At 30.4% G+C, this 25,291-nt stretch overlaps 1 protein-coding gene across 1 annotated transcript in view; it reads left to right on the top strand.

Moving 5' to 3' along the window:
• Positions 1-25,291, top strand: part of LOC106081385 (GTPase-activating protein CdGAPr) — a 216,471-nt gene that overhangs the window by 87,824 nt on the left and 103,356 nt on the right. The window contains exon 4 of the mRNA XM_059364676.1: positions 17,284-17,378. The gene's annotated coding sequence lies outside the window, so the exon portion shown is untranslated. The remainder of the gene's footprint in view (positions 1-17,283; positions 17,379-25,291) is intronic.

Consider the following 25,291-nt stretch of genomic DNA (forward strand, 5'->3'; position numbering starts at 1 on the left):
CCAAGTTGGGCGCCATTTTGAGGACTACATTTTGGGTAAGTTAAAGGACGCGTGTCTAGCAATCTTGATTTCCGCATTACTCGGATACCTCGGAAAATATGGATAGTATAATTATGATACAATTAAAATATGGATAATATAATTATGTCGATAATATGTTATCGAAAATATAAAATTATCGGTAATATAATATTATCGATAATGTAATAATATCGTTACTATACTATTATTGATGACATAATTTTATCGATAATATAATATTATCGATGGTACAATATTGTCGATAAGATAATATTATCGATAATATAATATTATCGATAATATAATATTATCGATAATATAATATTATCGTTGATATAAAATTACCTATAATATAATGTTATCGATAACCTAATGATATCGACAAAATAATATCGCAGTTTTAATTTTATCGATAATTTGATATTATCGATAATTATATATTACTATCGATAATTTCATTTTGTCGATGATTTAATATTGTCCATAACTTAGTAGTATCGACAATTGAAATTCATAGATAGTTATGCAAATTTGCCCACAAACATTTCATTAAGGTAGAGCGGGGAAAATTTATAGTACGATATTTTTGTAGTGCCATAATTATATATTATCGATATTTTAATTTTATATTATCGATTGTTTCATACTATCGATTATTTTATGCTATCGATAATTTCAAATTGTCGGACGTTCAGCCTCAAAAGCGGACATCTTACATTTGATAATTTGGTAATATCGATTAATATATATTATTGAGAATTTCATATTATCAATCATTTAATAATTGCGATAGTTTGATGTTGTCGATAATTTAATTTTATCGACATAAATATTATTGATACTTTAATTTTATCAAAAATTTGATATTGATTTTTTTATATTACCGATCATTTAATATTATCGATAATGTAATATTATCGACAATTTAATATTATCGATAATCTAAAATGATCGATAATTTCATATTATATCATCGATAATTTCATATTTTTGATAATTTATTATTTTCGATAGTATAAATTAGTGATAATTTAATTTCAACGTTAATTTTAAAGTATTGATAATTTTATATTATTAATAAAATATTATTAATAAATATTATTAATAAAGTGTTATCGACGATTTAATTTTATCAATTATTTTATATTATTATTATGGTTATGGATAATTTTGAATTCCAGATAGTTTAATATTGTCGTTATTTTAATTTTACTGTATTATTATCGATATTTTAATTTTAGCCATCATTTAATACCATGATTTAGTATCGATAGTTTAACATCGATAGTTTAATATCGATTGTTTAATATCGATAGTTTACTATCGATAGTTTAATATCGATAGCTTAATATCGATAGTTTAATATCGATTAATATCGTTAGTTTGATATTTTCGATCAATAAAATTTATCGAACACTTAAGTTTATAGATAACTTAATGTTTTTATGATAATTAAAGTTATCGCTTATTTAATATTGCTAATAATTAAGTACTAAAAAATTTAATGTTATGGTTTATTTAAAATTGGCGCCCCACTTGAAATATTTTTTTATTGTTTGTTAGATAATTTTTTGTACAAATAAACAATTTGTACATTCTAAAAACTGGCTCCCAACGTGTGATAATATTTTTTTTCATACAATGTATGAAACTTTCAAAAATTTTTTACTTTCAGAAACCCTTTAAAATTACACTGCCCCTTGATTCATCACATTCGCCTTAATCAACCTTATTTTTCTGCCTTATTACAGTTGTTGCTAGTTGCAATTTTAAAATTATGACAACTTAAGTTTTCAATAACAAGGCGAAACGTGAAAGGGAGGAGATAGCAAAAACCAATTTTGTGGTTAACGAAACAACATAACCTAAACAAAGGCTTTAACATGGTTTGATGGTGGTTGTGGTAATGGAGGATAGAGGCATTTCCATTATGCAGTTTAATAAGCAGGTGCCTAATTTATGTTATGGTGGTTATAATGTAGCCGCCGCATTAAAGCTTCAAAGCTGAGTGGCTCTATAATTAAAGTATACAACAGACCTGCATATTGGGAAATATTGATAGCATAAACAAAAGGCAAAAACAGAAAAGTAAAAAAAAATTAAAGAGACCTTAGTAGGGCGGTTTCTTAGAGTTGTAGTTCAAGGTTGTGCAAATATGCATTTATCGTTTATTATTTTGAGTGGTGGGAAAAAAGGTCATTGAAATCATTTGTGAATTGCAGTTTTAAAATTGCTTTGAAACAGGTAAGAAAATAAAATTTAGAACTGAAACAGTTTTTTTAAGAAACAAAATAAAACTTACATTCATCTCAAAATTTTGATAATTTATTGTTAATGATAATATAAGAATTAAATATTAAAAAAATATAATGCTTTCGAAAATGTAATCGATATCATTATAATTTTTTTGTTATCGATAACTTAGAGTTATCGATAATGTAATGTTATCGATAACTTAATGTTGATAAATTATTGTTATCGATAACCCAATTTAAACGATTGTTAAATATCGATTATTTAGAATTGTCGACAATTTAATGCCATCCACAGATAAGTGTTTTCGATTATATAGCGTAGAAAATAAGATACCGATTGTGTATTATTTTTATTTTTAAATTTGAGTTTACCGATAATTTTGTATAATCAATGAATTGGTATGAAACCAAAACCGATCGACAATTTATTAATTTTATCGACCAATGGAAATGGTCCATAGTGACATGCGGCGGGTTAAAAACGACAGTTTGGTACTATCGCAAATAAAGTATATATTTGATAGCTTTATAGTATCGAAATTTTTTCCGATAATGAAATATTAACCGTAAATAAGTATCTATAAAATACTATATACTGTCAATATACTATCGAAACCAAAAAATAAAAAAAAGATCGAAAATTGAATTGATACCATTATTGATTTTTATATTATCGATAATTAAGAGTCATCCATAACTTAATGTTGATAAATTATTGTTATCAATTGCTTAATTTAAACGATTGTTAGATATTGTTTATTTCGTATCGTCGATAAATTAATGCCATCCATAGATAAGTATTTTCGATTATATAGCGTAGAAAATATGATACAATCGTTCATAATTTTTGAAATTTTGAAAAAATATCGATAAAACGCTGTATACTATCAATATACTATCGGAACAAAAAAGGTAGATTTAATCGATACCATTATCAATTTTTTTATGTTATCGATAATTTAGAGTTATCGATAGTGTAATGTTATCGATAACTTAATGTTGATAAATTATTGTTATCGATAATTCAATTTAAACGATTGTTAGATATCGATAAGTTGTCGATAATTTAATGCCGTCCATAGATAAGAATTTTCGATTATATAGCGTAGCAAATGTGATACCGATCGTGCATTATTTTTGAAAATTGCTTAAAAATTTTAAAAAATTGATTTTTTTGATTATTTTTTATAATCAATAAATTGGTTTCATCGATCGACAATTTATTAATTTTATCGAAAAATGGAAATGGTCCATAGTGACATGGGGCGGGTTAGAAACGACAGTTTGGTACTATCGAAAATAAAGTATTTTTTGATAGTTTTATAGTATCGAAATTTTTTCCGATAATTAAATATTTACCGTAAATAAATATCGATAAAATATTATCAATAATTTTATATTGCTGACAAATTAATAATACTAAGCTTATATTATTATTGATTTATATTGATACTATCGAAACTAAAATTAAAACCGATAAATATATAGAATCGATAAAAAAATATTATCGATATTTAAACATCGATAAAATAATATTATCGATAATCAAATATCGGAAAAAAAACTATCTATAATTTAATTTCGAAAATTTAGTATCGATGATTGTATATCTCTTATTTGATACCGCAAATTTAAAATCGATAGTTAGTATCAATAAATAAATATCGATAATTTGGTATCGATAAATTAATATCGATAATTTAATATCATCAATTTGATTTATCGAATATATAATATTGTCGATATAAAAGGAGGTCCTTATCATTGAGCTAAATTTTGGATCGGACAGCACTCATTGATATGTGAAAAGAGTGCCCCTGTTCCTTTATGGAATGTTTATGGGCAAATTTGCAAAATTGTTCTTACTTCGATATTTTCAGTTAATAATATCCAAATTCATATAGTTATTGATGTTATCAATTATCGGTAATTCATATTTTTTATCCATAATAACACAACAAAACATTTTGCAAATTTTTTTATTATTTTATTATTTTTCTCTATAAATAAAAATACTCTTCATAATGTCTGCCATTGGGCAAATGTGTTTAATAATCAGTTTTGTAATATATTCATTATGAATTTTTTTTATAGTCATACAATTTGACATGTGAGTGAATGATAGTTACAATAGGAAAAAAATACGAGTGCAATTACACAAAATATTTAAATTAAATACTTGAAATTCTGCCATCGGCCCACATTGTGGCCTTTACATCCCCCACGGAATGAATGCTGGGTGTTTATTATTAAGACCAGTGTTGCTCATCTGATGGGCTCCTTTATAGGGGCTGCTATTTGGTATTTAGCACTTACTTTAGATTTAGCAACAAGTGGCTGTCAAAATCCAATTTAAAATCTAACACTCCATGTTGCTGCGTTAGGAGCATGTGTGCACTTAACATTTGAACAACATTTTTATGGCGTCACTATCACGCATTTCTCGGAAAGCATATGGAATGGAATCCAAGTCCAAGACGAGAGAAATTCTGTGTTATGTATTCGTGGCACGCAAAGTCATGTAGAGCTTTACTACAACTATGAAGGCAAACAGTGAATGAAAAGGGGAAAATGTAAGGGGAAACCCCTACTCCTCCTTCCATTACCCTATAAAACACATCATTTTTACAATACACACTGCGAAATATATGTCCATCCGAGTGCCATTCATTCTGTCCTCAAAGTCATGATCCTCCCCCACATCGCCACCCACACCCTGCTTTTCTCTGTCAAGAGCGGTCAATCTTTTTTGCTTTACAATTTCCATTCATTGCAATTCACTGCACTGTCTTGCCCTGCCAACTGCCATAACGTACTCCAAAGATAATATCCGACTTTGGAATGCATAATTTCCACGTAAAATGGAAATGCTCTGTCAAGCAAGAGGCAACCCTTGTGGTGAAATTTTTATGAAAAAAGACGATAAAAATTGCTGCTTGCATTGCAACAAAAAATATGTGACTGACATATTTGCCAGTGCCACCCCTTAACCCTTTCCTTCTTTCTCCTTCGTCAGCCACAGAAACATTGCAAAATTCAAATCCCAACCTTATCAAAACACTACGCTACGCCAATGCAAACAAAAAATTCAGATTATAAGCATCGGTAAAAAATGCAAAGGGGAAAAATAAGGTCGTGTTTTTATATGCGCAAAAAACCGGAACGCATTTCAAAAAGGGGGTATATTAGTTTTTGCTCCAGAAAAAATGATTTGTTCTACAAAAAATGATAATCCCATGAAATTAGAACATAAAAACGAGATTGAATGAAAGCAAAGTATCCTAAGAAAAACCAGTAAATTTTATATTTAAATTTTGGTTTTTAACAAATATGAATAAAATTTGGGAAAATTTTCTATACAAAGAAAATGTTGACAAAATTTCCTATGAAGAAGAAATTGTGATAAAATTTGCTATAAATACGAAAATTTTGAGAAAATCACTTTTAAATACGAAATTTTGATATTTTCTAAAAGTATGAATTTTGACAACATTTCTAAAAATAAAATATTAAAAAAAATCTTATAACTAGAAAATTTGATGACTCATGTTTTTGAAAATTCAAATCTGCAATAATTTAATTAAAAAGATTTTCTCATTTCAAGTCAGCCTGTTAGGGCGAAGATCGAGCTCGTCTCGAAAGAGAAACAAACAAAAAAACATTATCGTTAACTTAATATTATCGATAATTCAATACTATCGATAATTTAAAATTATCGTTAATTTAATATTGTCGATGATTTAATATTATCGATAATTTAATATAATGGATAATTTGATGTTATCGATAATTTAATATCAAATAATCGATAATATTCAATTAATATTAAGTAATTATCGATTAATATTACGTAATTATCGATCATTTAATATTATCGATAATTAAATACTATCGATAATTTATTAAATTGATTTACTTTATTACTATCGATAGTGTGATATTATCGATAATATTGTCTATAATTTGATATCGATAATACTGTACATAATTTTATACTATCGATCATTTAAAATTACCGATATTATAATATGATCGATAATTTGTTGTTTTGTCGATATTTGATTTCTTTCGACAATTTATTATAACCGACTGTATAATATTTTCAATAATATAATATCGATAGTTTAATATTATATATATTTCAGCATAATTGATAATTCAATACTATCGATAACTCAATATTATTGGTACCTCAATATTATCGATACCACAATGTTATCGATAATTTTATTTGATCAATAATTTTATATAATATAATATTTATTGGGTTGCCCAAAAAGTAATTGCGGATTTTTCATATAGTCGGCGTTGACAAATTTTTTCACAGCTTGTGACTCTGTAATTGCATTCTTTCTTCTGTCAGTTATCAGCTGTTACTTTTAGCTTGCTTTAGATAAAAAGTGTAAAAAGTATATTTGATTAAAGTTAATTCTAAGTTTTATTAAAAATGCATTTACTTTCTTTTAAAATTACTTTTTGGGCAACCCAATATATTTGATTGATATTTTAATATTAGCGATAATTTTGTATTATTGCCAATTTAATTTTCTCGAAAACTTTATTCTGTCGATAATTTCATATTATTAATATTATCTACAATTTAATTTTAGTGATAACTTTATTTTATCGATAATTTAATTTTGTGGACAGTTTAATATTGTCAATAATTCCATGTTATCGATTTTATAATATTGATAATTTACTACTATCGCTAATTCAATATGAATATTTTTATTCTATATATTGTCCTATAGATAATCATTATCGATAGTTTAATATTATCGATAATTTTATATTATTGATAGTTTGGTGTTATCGATATCTTAATGTCAGCGACAGTTTCATATTATTCACAATAAAATTTTATCTCTAATTTTTTACTGACGATAAGTTCATATTCTTGATAAATTGTTATTATCTACAATTAATTTTAGTCATAAAATTTTTTATCTATAATTTAATATTATCACTTATCATGTAATGTTATTAATTTAATATTATCGCTTATTGAAAATGAATAATTTTGTTTTAAATATTGTCTTAAAGATAATCATTATTGAATTTTCGTTTGTTGATTATAATTTAGGATTTCTTTTTTATTTTCTATATGATTTTATCATTTTTGCTTTGAATTTCCGTTGGTTTTTTCAGTCTCAAGCGGAAGGTGTGATTATCTTCATCAAAAAATCGCTTTTGTGGGTGCATGATCACATCATAACGCCCGCGAAAGTGCAACCACCAGCGATTCAAGCTTATGCATATTTATGAGATACTTTACAGATGCAAAGTTTGGTCATCATCTGCAGCTTTTCCGGCCATCGTTTACCTACCAAAAACTAAACTTTGGCAGTACATTAAATCTTTTTCTCGCCCTAAGACAAATAAAAACGCCCATTTTTTTGTTTTCGGTCTGTCTGTCAGCTGTCATTGGGACCAACTGCCTGTCTGTCTGTTCGCCTGCTTATGCTCCGTTGATGATAATTTTTTCAAGTGTGAACTGCTGTGCCGCAGAGTAATAAAAAAAAAATCTCGAAGAAACTTAACCACAATGTTAACGTGGCGTTAAGTTGGGCTCTGCATATTAAAATGCATAAGCATCTAATGCCGCTACCACATTTTCCTTGTAGCACTGCTGGAGCAGAAATTTAAACTTTTTAGCTGCATCCATGTAAAAGCGTTTTAAATCTCACCCCTGGTTAACTTTTTGGTTTGTGAGCATAGCGAAGAATCATTTAAACAATAAGAGGGGCTAATGGAAATTTCCATAAAAAAATATATAAAAAAACTTCTACTCGCAGATATGAAAATTCATTTCTTAGGTTTTTCGCCTCAAAATGTCAAGCTTTATATACGATCCTCGTAACGAATTTATACTGCCTTGCAGTTATTTTCAACACTTTCGTAGCCACTTTGTTGCCGTTAAAGATATAAGCCAAACATCAGGCAGGGCCCATGGCTTGGCAAAACAATTGCTGTTAATAGCCTTAAATGAAAACCGTTAACAATGCATATGCTTACCATTAAAAGCTACCATGAAGGATGACAAGAGTTCCTACTAGGGCACTTAGTTCCGCTCCAAACACCAAGCGACAAGAAAATTGAGGCGACAATCAAATAATTTGCACAGTTTAAAAGACTAAAACAACTATGAAAATTTGAAAACAAATTTGAATAACTTTTGATGTTGTAGTACAGCTAAGAACCTGAAATTGTTAATTTAACGTAATAATAAATAGGCACGCAACAAAATAAATCTTCTTTGTAGATTTTTCTTTTAAATTTGGCCGTAGCTGTAAAATGGGACATGAGAAACAAAAGTTTGGTTATATCCACCTTAGTGCCTTTTCCACCAGACACCTGTTCTATAGATTGCGTTTTTTTTGTAAGGTCATATGCAGCATCTATCTGCCATCTCCAATCTTCTTAGTTTTGCACATTGTCAGCTTCAACCTTTTTTATCTCCTCTTTAAAGAAATTTATTTTTCCCAAGGCAGTATTTTTCCTTCTTGTTTTTTTCTTGAACAATATCCCGTTCTTTCTTTGCTTATAACTGATGTTAGGGTAGTCATTGACCAATAACTAACCATTTGGCCAAGTCATATGCCTCATTAATTTTCAAGAACAAAAAAAAACAATGGATAGGAAATGAATGAGGATTTATTTAGTCATTTCCAGCTTTTCCACTAGCATTAACTTACAATAAAAGTTTTTGCAGAACCAACTTCAAATAAGAAAAAGAGGTTGAGTTATGGGAAGCGAAAAAAAGTAATACACGAAAACTATGGGAAATGTTGTTAATATTTAGTTATTAATAGTACGAAATTATCGATAACTTTTAATTATTGATAATAATTATTTATCAATGATATTATAACATTGTTAATACCAAACTATCGATACCAATCAACTTTTAATAATAATAAATTATCGAATATAATATAAAATGAAAATATTAGTTATCGAAATTGAAAATATTATAATATAACATTTTTAAGATAATCCATAATATAACATTTTAAATTAATAGATAATAATTCATTATAAATAACATTAAATTACCGATAGTGTGAAATAATCAATAGAATTACATTCTCGATTATCAAAAATGTTAAATTACCGTAAATGTTAAATTTTCGATAGTATTAAGTTGTCAAAAATATTAAATTATCGACAATATTAATTTATCGATAGTATTGAACTATCGATAATAATAAATTATCGATAATGGTAAATTATTGATAATAGTAAATTACCGATAGTAATAAATAATCGGAACATAAAATTATCGATAACATTGAATTATCTATAATATAAAATTATCAATAGTATGCAATTATCGATAATATTGAATTATCGAAAATTTTAAATAATCAATAAAATTGAATTAGCGATAATATTAAACTATAGACTATATTGAAAAATATAATACAAGAAAACTGTAGGAAATTTTGTTAAACTTAAGTTATCAATAATAGTTAATTATTAATAGAAATTATCGATTACATACAATTATTGAAAATTTTAAATTATCAATAATATTATATTTTTGAAAATATTAAATTACCAATAATATAATATGATTGTTAGTATCAAACTGTCGATAAGATAACACTTTTAACTGTTTTGAAATATCGATAATATTTTTTTATCATTTAAATAACTTTAAATCATCGATGATATTAAATTATCGATCGTATAAAGTGATCAATATTGTTACATTCTCGATAGTAAAATATTATCAATAATATAAGTTGTCGATGACATGAAATTATCGATAATATTAAAATATCGATACTATTAGGTAATCAATAAAATTAAATTAGCGATTATATAAAAATATCGATAATATTGAAATATTGGTAATATTAAAATATCGATAATATTGAAATATCGATAATATTGAAACTTTCGATCGTATAAAATGATAAATTCTCGATAATAAATTATTATCAATAATAATAAATTGTCGATAAAATTAAGTTATTGATGAAATTAGTTATCGAACATATTAAACTATTGATAATATTAAATAATCAATAAAATTAAATTAGCGATAAAGTAAAACTATCGATTATATTGAAATATCGATAATATTGAAATATCAATAATATTGAATGATGGACAGTATCAAACTATCGAACATATTGAAATATCGATCATATTAAATTATGAATAATACTAACGCATTATTAATTATAATAACTTATCAGTAATATTAAATTATCGATAAAACTAAATTATCAATAATATTAAATTTTCGATAAAATTAAACTGTCGATAATATTGTTTTTGAAAAATGCTTCACGCATGTGACGTCTACGTCGCTTACCTTATTGTTATCAGCGGTACAGGCTAAAAACCAAAGTACAGGTACAGGCTAAAAATCGTAAGTCACCCCATGGGATTAATTCCAATACTTGAATAATAATTCGAAGTGAAACCCCATTTCTGGTGATTATCCATATCAACATCGTTGTGCCTCCAAACCTCCTCATTAAAACTCTTCGCCGCTGCATCCAGCGTTCGTTCTCCACTATCCTCTAGATTTTTTTCATAGGCCAAAACGTTGCCAATGGCTGTTTCCAGATCCCTGCGTCCTTCGACCCAGCGCTCGCAGTGGAAGTATATATGTTTAACATCGTCTAGAACCTTTAGCTCCTCATAAATGCACTTTCCAGAAGAAGCCATGGCCTGTTAATATCTATGTAATATAATATTTGACGTCGCCATGCTTTCTTTCTCACCACATGCGTATAACGGTGATAAGTCGTCGCGTCCAGCTGGCCCGACTCTCATTCGCCCACCATTTCTGCCATCTTTTAATTATCTCCTGTCGAATGGTTACTGCATCTCGCGTTATAAAGCCTGGCGCTCTCCAATGGGCTGTATGTCAATCGGAATCATTCCGGCTATTACATAGGCTGCGGACTCCGCCACTGTCTGGTAGGATGGTATAACACTAAGAGGATTACATTATGGATAATAATATAACATTATCGCTTATATTAAACTATGTAAAATATTACATTATTGATAATATTATAGTGTCAATAAAATTGTCGATAATATAACATGATCGATAATATTACATTATCGATAATAATACATTCTCGATAATTTTACATTATCGAAAATATTACATAATCGATAATATTATATTATCGATGGTATTAAATTATCGATGGTATTATATTATCGATGGTATTAAATTATCGATGGTATTATATTATCGAGGGTATTGTTATCGATGGTATTATATTATCGATAATATTATATTATCGATAATATTACATTATCGATATTATTGTACTACCGCTGTTATATTATTGATAATATTAAATTATCGATAATATTACATTATCGTTAATAATACATTTTCGTAAATAATAAATTTTTTTGGAGGCCACCGTAGCGCAGAGGTTAGCATGTCCGCCTATGACGCTGCACTCATTGATATGCGGACTGCACTCATTGATATGTGAGAGGTATGCCCCTGTTCGTTAATAGAATGTTCACAGGCAAAATTTTTATACATTTTCGATAATATTACATTATCGATAATATTATATGATCGATAATATTACATTATCGATAATACTTAATTTTTTATTAATATTAAATCATTAATAATAATAACGATAGTAGTACATCATCGATAATATTACATTATCGATAAGATAACAATATAAATTACACTATCGATAATATTTACATTAACATTATCGATAGTATTAAAAACAATATTGTTAAATTATCGATAGTACTAAATTATCGATAATATAAATTATCGATAATATTTAATGATCGACTATATTACATTATTAATAATATAACATCATCGATAACTGCTGTGTTTTATTTACCAGCCTAGCGGATTCGCTGGCTTATGGATAAATAAAACTCTCTTCCCCCTAAATGATGTATACTTTAACATTGGCAACACTGACACCGCGCCCAAAAGTAATCAAATACCAACAAAATAAGTAATTTTTATTTTAAATGAATGTTTCCCGAGCAATCTTGCCACTTCAGAACGTTTAGTCGGTGAATAAATATGTTGCGTTCTTCCTTATTTATTTTTGTCATTTAATTTGAATAATGACACCATATCTTCAAATAAACGGCGATAGTAAGCGGCGATAAGATAAACCGTTTAGCTAAACGGGGTAGCATTTTTCTACATACAAACTAAGTGAGAAAATCCGCTTAATGGGTAAATAATGCACCCTAATATTTCATTATCGATACTATAATATAACCAATAATATTACACTATCAATAAAATTACATTATCGATAATGTTAAAATTATCAATAAACATAGCATTTACATTACAGATAGTATATTAATTGAGCTTGGTAAATTAAATTAATGATAATATTAAGTTATCGATAACATAAATTATCGATAATATTAAGTTATTAAGCTGTCGGTAATATTACATTATCCATAGTAAAAATTATCGCTAAAAATCATTATCGACAATATTTACATTCCCGATAATATTAATTCATCGATAATATTAAAATTATCGATAATATTAAGATTGACACTATCGATAGTACTAGCATTTAGCTTTTGAAATCGACAATATTAAATTATTGATAATACTAAGTTATCGAAGAATAAAATTATCGATAATAATAAATTATCGATATTATTAAACTATCGATAAATTTAAATTATGGATAATATTAGATAATGGATAATATTAAATTATTGATAATACACGGGAGCCACCGCCTATTGTGCCCAAACGCCCGGGTTTAAATCGATAACATAAATTATCGATAATGTAAAGTTATCGATAATATTAAGCTGTCGATATTACATTATCCATAGTAAAAATTATCGATAAAAAACATTATCGATAATATTAACATCATCGACAATATTAATCCATCGATAATATTAAAACTATCGATAATATTAGGATTTACACTATCTATAGTACTAGCATATAGCTTTTCGAATTAAACTGTCGATAATATTAAATTATTCATAATACTAAGTTATCGAAGAATAAAATTATCGATAAAAATGAATTATCGATAATAATAAACTATCGATAATTTTAAATTATGGATAATATTAGATAATGGGTAATATTAAATTATTGATAATACATGGGAGCCACTGTGATGCATAGTTTAGCATGCCCACCTATTGTGCCTTAACGCCGGGGTTCAAATCCTGCCGGCGAGAACACATTAAAACTTTACTTTTTAAGGAATGGTTATCCCCTCATTAAATGCTGGGGACATTTGTGAGTAATTCAGCCATGTACAACTTCTCAACCAACAGGGGTCACTTTTCAGTGGCACGCAGTTCCGACACCGCAAAAAAAAGGAGGTCCCCTTATCATTGGGCTTAAATTTGAAAGCACTCAATTGATATTGTGAGAACATAGTTTCCCTCTAATTTGTTCTTTTATGGAATGTTTGGGAAAAACTGAATCTAAAAATTTAATTTATCGGTAATATAAGTTATCGATTATATTAAGATGTCGACAATATCTAATTATCAATTATATATGATTGCACAAAATCTTTGAAATCTATAAAATAACATTTGAAAAAATTTCTTAAATATGCAACATTTTTTCAATATTTCTTATAAAAGGACAATTTTGACATATATTTTTATTTATGAAAAATCTATAATGATTATAGAGTTTTCTTTTAACAATTTCGTGTTTATGGAGGCTTCGTCAAAATTTTCTAACTATGGGAAATTTTCTTATCTGTGGAAAATTGTATCAAAATATCTTTTGTATAGGAAGTACTGTTAGTTGCTATCTTTTTCTTGACTTTTTCCTCAATAAAACCTAACGGTTTTCATTGAAAAATGTTTTAAGAATTTCTCAAATATTGACTTTTCTATATTCTGGCTTCTTATGGTAATGTTGCCATTTCCTATTCAAAATATGGCATGCGGGGAAACAAAAGCTCAAAAAGGCCAACAAAGGTGGACTCTAGAAATGACGTCTACTGTTTGCATATTGGACAGACAGGATAAACGGACAGACAAACTGTTTTGACTTGGCTGATTGACTGTTTTGATTGTTGGTTTTTCTTTTCTTTGCTTTGTTGTTGTTGTTGATGTTGCCGTTGCTGCTGTCGGCATTGCTTATCAATGTTGCACTTGAACTTGTTTGGGTTTTGTGTTTGCCTTCTTTTGTGTTGCGTTTAAGTGCTTCTCGGTTATTGTTAAATTCAATGCAAGAATATCCAAATGGTCGTCTTCCCAATATGGATAAAATCGACAAAGACCACCAATACAAACACTTGGCCAACCTGAAAAGCCAACCAAAATAATCAATGAAAGATGAATAGACACAAAGTAACAAAAGAACCATTGAGAAATGAAATCTTAAAAGGAAAATAAACAAATTAACACGCAACTGAGGAGAGGTCGACAAGGGAATGAGTAAGGAAAGGTGTTAAAAACATTAAACAATTATGAAAATAAACAAAGGGTACGGTTAAATATTAAGAAACGGTGAAGTTAAAGGAAGTTTCAAGAATCCTTTTTAGGGATCTTAAGGATTAAAAAATGACTAAATATATCTTTTTATACCCTCCACCATAAGATGGGGGGTATACTAATTTCGTCATTCTGATTGTAACTACTCGAAATATTCGTCTGAGACCCCATAAAGTATATATATTCTTGATCGTCGTGAAATTTTATGTCGATCTAGCCATGTCCGTCCGTCTGTCGGTCCGTCCGTCCGTCTGTCTGTCGAAAGCACGCTAACTTCCGAAGGAGTAAAGCTAGCCGCTTGAAATTTTGCACAAATACTTCTTATTAGTGTAGGTCGGTTCGTATTGTAAATGGGCCATATCGTTCCATGTTTTGATATAGCTGCCATATAAACCGATCTTGGGTCTTGATTTCTTGAGCCTCTAGAGTGCGCAATTCTTATCCGATTGGAATGAAATTTTGCACAACGTGTTTTGTTTTGATATCCAACAACTGTGCCAAGTATGGTTCAAATCGGTTTATAACCTGATATAGCTACCATATAAACCGATCTTGGTACTTGACTTCTTGAGCCTCTAGAGTGCGCAATTCTTATCCGATTGGGATGAAATTTTGCACGACGTGTTTTATTATGATATCCAACAACTGTGCCGAGTATGGTTCAAATCGGTTCATAACCTGATATAGCTGCCATATACACCGATCTTGGGTCTTGACTTCTTGAGCCTCTATAGAGCGCAATTCTTATCCGATTGGAATGAAATTTTGCACGACGTGTTTCGTTATTATTTCCAACAACTGTGCCAAGTATGGTTCAAATCGGTCCATAACCTAATATAGCTGTCATATAAACCGATCTTGGGTCTTGACTTCTTGAGCCTCTAGAGGGCGCAATTCTTATCCAATTTGAATGAATTTTGGAATGTAGTATTTTGTTATGATATCCAACAACTGTGCTAAATATGGTTCAAATCGGTTCATAACCTGATATAGCTGTCATATAATCAGATCTGGGGACTTCACTTCTTGAGCTTCTAGAGGGCGCAATTCCTATCCGATTTGGCTGAAATTTCGCAAGACGTTTTTTATTGTTACTTTCAACAACTGTGTCAAATAAAGTACAAGTCGGTTCATAACCTGATATAGCTGCCATATAAACCGATCTGGGATCTTGACTTCTTGAGCCTCTAGAGGTCGCAATTATTATCCGATTTGCCCGAAATTTTGTACGACGGATTCTTTCATGACCATCAACATTCGTGTTTATTATGGTCTGAATCGGTCCATAGCCCGATACTGCTCCCATATAAATTGATCTCTCTATTTTACTTTTTGAGCTCACAAAGAGCGCTATTCTTATTCGAATTGCCTGACATTTTACACAGGTCTCCAGGTCTTGCTCTAATATATCCTTTTTTTTTTTTGCCTAAGAAGATATGCCGGGAAAAGAACTCGACAAATGCGATCCATTGGGGAGGTATATAAGATTCGGCCCGGCCGAACTTAGCACGCTTTTACTTGTTTATTGTAGGACCTAAGATTTTTAAATTTTAACGTATTTTCTATATGCCAAAAAATTGTTAATTATTTTTGATTTTTTTTTTCATCCTTAAAATATTTTTTTTTATTTTTATAAGTATTTTTTTATTTAAAAAAATATATAGTTTTTTTTTAGTTTTAAAAAATGCTTTCTTTTTGAATATTGATGTGAGTGCATATCCGCATCTTAAATTCATCTAAACTTTTTTAACTTTGTAATATTTTTAACTTTTAAAGTATTTTTTTTTTTTTCATTAAAAAATATTTTTTATTTTAAAAAAATATTTTTTTTATTTTGAAAAATATTTTGTTTTTTTTTTTAATTTTAAAAAATGTTTTCTGGAATATCTATTTGAGTGCACTCTTGCTTCTTCTAATTATCTTAACTTCTTCATGATTCATTTCTAGTGAATCATGTCCTTTCATCGTCCTAAAAGTGTTTTCCCAGTTGTTGTAAATTTTTCTAGGAATTTTCCATTATCCATAGTTTTTCATATCTTCTCCCAAAAGCATGAATCATTTTGTTTTTGATGAGAACATTCGCCTAGTGGTATGCTTCAATTTTCATTTTATATTTCCAAAGAGAAATTTGTCTGGTGAAATTTCTTAGCAATTAAAAGTGAAGGCAATTTGTTGCCATACATTTTGGAAAGCTTATTTTTTTCTAGAATATTTTTAAAAATTTTTTGTGTTAAGAAAATTTACTAAAATTTTATATATAAAAAATGTGGGGAAGTAACCTCGTAGTTATTACTTGTAATTTTCCGTTAAGTTTCTTTTATTTTCCCACATGTATGAGTCATTTCGTTGATTGACCTACCTGCTGTCTAATGGTATGCCGTGATTTCTAATTTAACACCCAGCCCAAAAGTATACTATATTTTTTATTCTAATTCTTCAAGCAATGAGTGTTACTCATACATACCTAATATGCCATACATGAATTTTTATTTATTTTCTTCTTCTTCTTCTCTTATTTCAGGAAATTGTCGGTTTCTTTTAAACTAATCACCAAAATACCATCACGTTTACAATTTATGTCATAATGGGACGGACGAGCACCACAGCTACATAAAGGTAGGTAAATTTTAATGATTTATGGATAATTATTACCTTGGTATTAAACTCCTCAACTTATTGCTGTTCAAATGTGATTTTTGCTCAAATTACTTTGCAATTTTTTCGTTTTTTTTTTGTTTTCGTTGCCATATCATCTTTGCTGCCGCACCTTATGGGAGTGAGACCAAAAAATTTGTTTTATTCTTATGAGGGCTGTTTGAGAGTTGGGCTTTTTTATGTTATGGTGCTACATACAATTGCGGTTTCAATTTTCTTCGCTTGGCATAATAATGAAATTTAATTGGCAATAAGTTGTCATTTGTTATCGTATTCTCGACTGGTATCTCTTTTCTGTCCTTAAATTATTTGTTGTATTATTTTGTTATGAGTTTGTAGGTGTCTTTGGATTTAACGTGAAGTGAGATGAGCTTAGTGGTATTTTAGCAAAGGTGATGGCAAAATTTTATGGAAATGAAATTTTGAAATTAAATGTAATCAAAAATTCTTAAAAATGGAATTATTGTCAAAAATTTCCTAAAAAAATTGAAAATTTCCCTCATCAAAAAATTTCTGGTAGAAAAAGAATTTCGACAACATATCCAATAGATAAAAAATGTTGACAAAATTTCTCATAGGTAAGAAATTTTAACAAAATGTTCGATTTATTGGCGTATAGTTAACATTTTGGTATATTTATGACTTACATAATGGAGACGAAGGGCAGAATTTCGAATGTAACTCAACCGAAATATCGGAAATAAATTGAAACAATACCCTAACCATTAAGTAAGTGATTCAAAATGTTGACAAAATTTCCTATGAAGAAAAAATTTTACAAAATGTCCCATAGCCAAAAAATTTCTAAAAATTCTAATATATAAGAAATTTTGACCAAATTTCCCACATCTATAAAATTTTTACAAGATTTGAATTTTTAACTAAATTTCCCATGGGTAAAAATTTTTGACAAAATTTTCCATAAAAAAATTTTTGACAAAATTTCCCATAAAAAAATATTTTGACAAAATTTCCCATATAAACAAATTTGGACTAAATTTCCCATATAAACAAATTTTGACAAAATTTCCCTTATAAACAAATTTTGACAAAATTTCCCATATAAACAAATTTTGACAAAATTTCCCATATAAACAAATTTTGACAAATCCATATAAAAAATTTGACAAAATATCCCATAGGTAAAAATATTTCCCATGTATAAAAATTTTTGACAAAATTTCCCCTGTATATGAAAAATTTTGACAAAATTTCCATGGGTAAAAAGTTTTAACAAAATTTCCCATGGGTAAAAATTTTCCCATATATGAGAAAATCTGATAAAAATTTCCTATAACTATGAATTTTAACAAAATTTCCATAGATAGGAAATTTATTCAGAATTTTCTATTTATATATAAAAATTTTTGACACAATTTCCCCTATATATGACAAATTTCGACAAAATTTCCCATAGGTTTAAAATTTTGACAAAATTTCCCCTATATATAAAAAATTTTTTAAAAATTTCCCATATATAAAAATGTTTTCCAAATTTTTGACCACATATCCCATATGAACAAATTTTGACAAAATTTCCCATATAAACAAATTTTGACAAAATTTCCAATGGGTAACAAGTTTTAACAAAATTTCCCATAGGTAAAAAATTTTAACAAAATTTCCCATAGGTAAATTTTTTTCCAAATTTTACCCATGGGTAAAAAGTTTTAACAAATTTTGACAAATTTTCCCATGGGTAAAAAGTTTTAACAAAATTTCCCATTGGTAAAAAATTTTAACAAAATTTCCCATCGATAAAAAATTTTTCCAAATTTTCCAATTTTGTCAAAATTTGTTTGTCAAAAAATTGGAAAAAATTTCTTATGTAAAAAATTTTGACAAAATTTCCCCTATTAATGACAAATTTTGTCAAATTTTCCCATGGGTTACAAGTTTTAACAAAATTTCCCATAGGTAAAAAATTTGAACAAAATTTCCCATGTAGTTTTGAGGGCAAGATTAAGGGTCCAACCCTCGTGGTTTTATATTTCATTAAATTATGAATTTTATGAACAAATCCTAACCAGACGAAACGTCCTAGCTGGATAATGTTCAGTTTAATTTTATATTTATTTTACGGGCCAAGTCAGACTTAAAAGTCCTAACTTGTCCTCCTATGAGTTTCTTCCGCTTTAAATAATGAGACAACTGTCTTCGTTGAATGCTATTAGAAGAAGAATTTTATTTTTCACAAAGTTTAAGACTAAGCCTACAAGTGTTTGACAAACTTAATCTGTTATACACTCAAAACAAAAGAAAACATGTTATACAAACGAGAGTGAGAGTACTCACTATAGATCATATGACAAAACGTATAATAAAGAAAGAGACAAATGCTATTAGGTGAGTGATAATGATTCGAGTGTAAAATTGCAAATGAGAGAATAAATCCATGGTATATAAATCAATGGTATAAGTTAATGTTACAAATGGTAAAAATATCAATGGTATAAATCAAAACTCAAAAGAGTGTTTTAATATTTAACGTTAAAGAGAAATTGGTTACACTCAAGCAAAAATCTAAGTTCAAATAAAATTAAAGTGCATTACGTATAATATCAAAAATATAATTATCTTCAATGTAATTTATATAAAAGCTGCTTCTACATGCTCCCCCTCTGCCTCAGAAATCGTCCCGATGATGTGGCAGGACATTCCCGTATCTGTGTGGCTGTCGTCGGTTGCGGTAGGACCTTCTGTTCATTGTAGTATTACCTTCTGTGGCATTTGTTGAAGGTGGTATATTTTCGATGGGTTGTTGCATTATGTGTGTTGTGTCATTGGGTGTAACGTTTTTAGGCTTGAGTATCGGCTTTGTAGTAGTTGCATTCTTGTTCGTCGCAGTTGCATTTTCAAATTGCTCTGTGTTGTCTGTTGAAGAGGCTTTCCTAGGCCGACCTCTACGTTTGAGTTTATAAAGAGGTTTATCAGTATTTCCTTCATATAAGGTTAGGTCTGATGAGTGATAAGTTGCTATTGGAACACTGGGTTGATCCATTGAAGCTACAGTGTAACACGAGGTTCCCTTTTTGTTCAATATTATATATGGTCCATCACGCCGAGGTACCAGTTTTGAAGTGAGATTATTATCTTTCTTACTAAGAATGTGCGTTGAAATAAGCACTCTGTCACCAATTTCAAAGTTTTGCTGCGGTCTGCGTTTCAAATCTGCATATAGTTTGTTTCTGTCTTGCATCTTTTCTTGGCACTCCATTGCAAGGGAAAGGCTATCAGCAAGTCGAAGAAGGTGAGGTGTTATTTGAGGTACGAAATTTTCTGCTTTTACTATAGCTTTTAGATCTGTTTGAACTTGCATCGGTGTCCTCAATTCACGCCCAAATGTCAAATATGCGGCAGTATATCCAGTGGATGCACATTTCGCAGTATTCATGGCAAATCTTATGGATGGCAAATTAACATCCCAGGTGGTATGATCTTGACCAACGTAGATTGACAGCTGCACTTTTAAGTCACGGTTCTTCCGTTCCACCGGGTTGGCTTCCGGATGATACACCGGTGTAAATGACTGCACCATGCCTAAGCAGTAAGTGAGTTTTTGCATTACGCTCGAAATAAATTGTGTGCCATTATCTGAATGGACTCTTCTTGGAATTCCATATCGCAAAAAGACTTCGTTTAATAAAATTAATGCACAGTTCTCAGCTGAAGCAGTTTTTAAAGGAAATAACTCAGTCCAACGGCTACATAAATCCTCTACAATCAATATCCACTGGTGGCCTTGTGGGGTGCGTGGCAGTGGTCCAAACAAATCAATTGCTATTATTTCGAATCTCTGATTGCTGCTAACAGTTTTCAGAAGACCAGCAGGTTTTAAGTTTGAGGGCTTATAGCGTTGACACTCAATGCAGCATCTGACATAGTTTGTGATCTGTTTTCTCATACCTGGCCAATAATAATGTGGCGATATTCGACTGATTGTTCTATCGATTCCATAGTGACCAGCGGTAGAGACGTCATGAAAGTTATAAAGAATCATGCTACGCATTGACTCAGGAACTACCAATTGTCCATTTTCTGATTCTTCCTCAGAGCAAAATCTATATAGAACACCATCTAACATGATATAACCTCTGCCTGTGTATTTAGACACATTTTCGTCATCATTTTCGAATGAATCAATTATGGCTTTCAATGCTGGGTCTTTTATTTGTGCCTCTCTGAAGTCTTCAGCTCCTTTGTGTGGAAAATCGATTTCAATGGCCATACATTCGCACTTTAGCTCATTGTGGCTCTCCAGCAAGCAAGGTGGTCTTGAAAGGGTGTCTGCCACAATATTTTGGCGACCAGGGGTATATTCAAATCGAATGTTAAATGTCTGGAGTTGTAGAGCCCATCTTGCTAGACGACCTGTTGGGCTTTTTAGGCTAAATAGCCATTTTAAGGGCTGATGATCAGTGAGCACCAAAACTTCAGAACCTTCGATATAACCCCTAAATTTTTGAACTGCCCATACTACCGCCAAGGTTTCTCTTTCTGTCGTAGAGTAGTTTTTCTCGGCTACCAATAATAATCGACTCGCATATTCGATTATATGCTCTTCCTCCTTCTCCCCCTGGACTAAAACAGCCCCCAAAGCATAGTTGCTTGCATCAGTTTTCAATATGAATGGCAAATTTTCGTCAACTTGTTTTAAAATCGGTGGAGAGGACAGAAGGTTTTTCATGGTATCAAAAGCTGACTGCTCTCTTTCTGACCATCGCCAAATAGCGTTTTTCTTGATTAAATCTGATAAAGGTTTAGAAACGTTGGCAAAAGAAGGAATGAAACGCCTGTACCATGAGCACGTTTGTAAAAATGACAAAACTTCTTTTGGATTTCTTGGTTTAGGCCTTTCCATTATAGCTTTTGTCTTTTCTGGATCGGGTTTGAGTCCTTTGGTAGTAAGAATATGCCCAAGGTATTTGATGACTGGCTTGCAAAAGAAACATTTTTCTCGGTTGCGATGAAATCCGAACATTTTAAGTCGTTCAAATATTTGTTTTAAATCGGATATATGTGAACCCAAATCTTTTGAACAAATAATGATGTCATCCAAATACGCCAGGATTAATATATTCGGTAGGCCATTGCGAAACTTATCAATAAGACGTTGGAACGTAGCTGGGGCATTTTTTAAGCCAAAAGGCATTCTATTAAACACATATATACCAAACGGTGTTGTGAAGGCAGTCTTCTTTCTATCCTTTTCCGCAACTTTTATCTGCCAGTAACCGGAACGCAAGTCTAAGGTCGACATGAATGGCGTGGTTTTCGCTGAGTGTAAAAGATCATCGATCCTTGGTAAAGGATATGTATCTGCAGTAGTTATCGCATTTAGGCGACGATAGTCAACGCATAGTCTAATTGAACCATCTTTTTTAGGAATCAGAACAACTGGGAATGCCCATGGAGATTCTTCTTCTTGTATGATGCCTTTTTCCAACATTTTATCTAGCTCAGCTTTTAAAACAGTTTTCATTTTTGGCGAAATCCTGTATGGGGCGTTAGCTATGGGTTCATGTGATCCTGTTTTTATATAGTGTTCTACATGAGGTGCTGGAATATCAATGTCCTCAAATATTTCCTTTTCAGCTACCAGTAATTCTTCAAGTGATTTTCTTTCTTTTTCGGTCAAATGTGGACCTTCACTTCGACGGAGCTTTATATCAATTGAATTTAATTCAATTGGTGTGAATATTTCATCGCAATACTCATCGTATTTTACTTTCTTTGGAGGTGGAAAAAGACTTGAAACAGATTGGATTTCGGTATTTTCTGAAACTGAGTCTTTAAAGATTTTGTTTATACTTTTTGGCGAGTAATCATTATTGCCATTCTCGAACCAGGACAAAAAGTCTTTTACATCGTCTGGTGTCTCATTCACCTTTTTAATCGAAGAAATACTATTTAGTATACCAGGTTGATGAAGTTTGAAGCTAAAATTTGTTGACGGATCATCTTTAAAATGCCATATACGTTGGGCTAGGTCCAGAACAATATTATTTTCTTCAAGGAAATCTATTCCTAGTAGGGTTCTGTTTCCTATAGCCTTGGGCAAACAAATGAAACGTATTTTCTTAAAGCGTTTTCCAATTATAATATCCACTACTGTAGAGTATACGGTCTCATTTCTAGCAATACCATCTGCCAGTATAATCTCAGCGCATACTTTTTGGAATGGTACCTCTTTTTGAATTAGCTTTTGATAAAGATGGTAACCAGCAACGCTAGTTCGAGCTGCGGTGTCAAAATATGCCTCTCCCTGTAAACCATTTACATTTATGTCCACCACTGGGACGTTACGTCCCACTACTGTAGAATGCATGGAATTAAAATCAAGGTGACCATCTCTTGGATCAGTATTCGAATTTGTTTTATTACAGAATGGGCAATTTGAGCGGTAGTATCCTGCTGCTCCACATCCGTAACAGTTCAAATTTGTTTCTGGCCTTTCCTTAGCATTTTTGTGCTTTTCTGCTTCAATTTTCTTGAAACAATTTTCTGCCAAATGGTTTCGTTTTCTGCAGAAAGTGCATCTTAGGACAGATTTTCCCTGATTTTCGGCTGGCTTTGACTTTTCTTCCACCTTATCTTGCCTATTCTCAGCAACAAGCATTTCAATTTCCCTTGCCTTACATAGGAGATCATGAAAAGATGTTACGCTTTCTCTTTGAATTCTTTCTCGGATTTTCAAACTAAGCTGGCTAAATATCATGTTAAGCATAGTATTTTCTGAAAGTTTTTCTGATAGTTGTGCGAAAAGTCGTCGCTTTCTACAAATGAAACTGTCTGTAGTCTCAAACAACTTTTGTTTTTCTTGCGCAATCTCACTGAATATTCGCCAATCTGGTTTTGGAGGTGCAAAGGCTCCTCGTAAAAGATCTACAGCATCATTGAATGTCTTCGCTTCATCCTTGACTCCTTGCCACCAACTGGAAGCGTAGCCTTCTAATAATAGGGGAAGACTAGTGAGTGCCAGAAAGTCTGAAATATTTTCGGCTTCTTTATAGACTAAAATTGTAGCTAAAAAATCTTCTACGTTTGTCGAATTTCGGTTGCCATGAAAACGAGCTGTGCAGTTACTAAATGTCGATTTGACTTCTTGTCTGACGCTTAAACCACTTATGAGTGTTCTGAATTGGGCATCGCTTAAGACCATATTTCGTGAAGCCTCGCTTGTGGTTCCAGAAGAACCTTTTGTACTAGCGCTTGTACTTGCACTTGTACTAGAACTAGTATTTGAATTTGCCTTGGCAACATTCTGAGTGCGGTCCAACTCCATTGCTAATCCACTGTTTAGGGTATCAGTTAAAGATGACGTTGAACGTGGGCTTCGCCTTACAGCCATATAGGGTAAAATATATTTTCAAAATAGGGGAACCCTGTTTAAGAGAATCTTCTTCAACCTCGCTGCCTATAGCAATATCACCTCTCTTTATATGGAATATCACTCAAATTCAAAGCAACAACGCAAGCCTTCTTTGCAACGACAACAACGAATGGTCAAACCGATGACTGAGATGATGAATTGCAATAACAACAGAAGCAAATGAAATAATGGTTATGCTGAAGATATGCAACAACAACTACAGAAGCAACAGAAATGATGATCGTGGTGATGATTTGCAACAACAACACTGGTGGGATTTGACGACTAATGCAATTGAGTATCAGCAAGAACGCAATAATGCACTGAAACCAAACCAATGCTGGACAACAACAACAATACTCCAAAAATAATCAGAGCAGTATGGTCGGACAAATGTTTGATGACGTCAGCACCACGTTGAAACCACAGAAATAGTAAAAATCTTATTAATTTTCAGGAACCTTAAGTTTTTGTTGGGCGCCAATTGTAGGGAATGGATGAA

Source organism: Stomoxys calcitrans, chromosome 3, assembly GCF_963082655.1.
Source record: "Stomoxys calcitrans chromosome 3, idStoCalc2.1, whole genome shotgun sequence".
In the NCBI taxonomy this organism is placed as follows: domain Eukaryota; kingdom Metazoa; phylum Arthropoda; class Insecta; order Diptera; family Muscidae; genus Stomoxys; species Stomoxys calcitrans.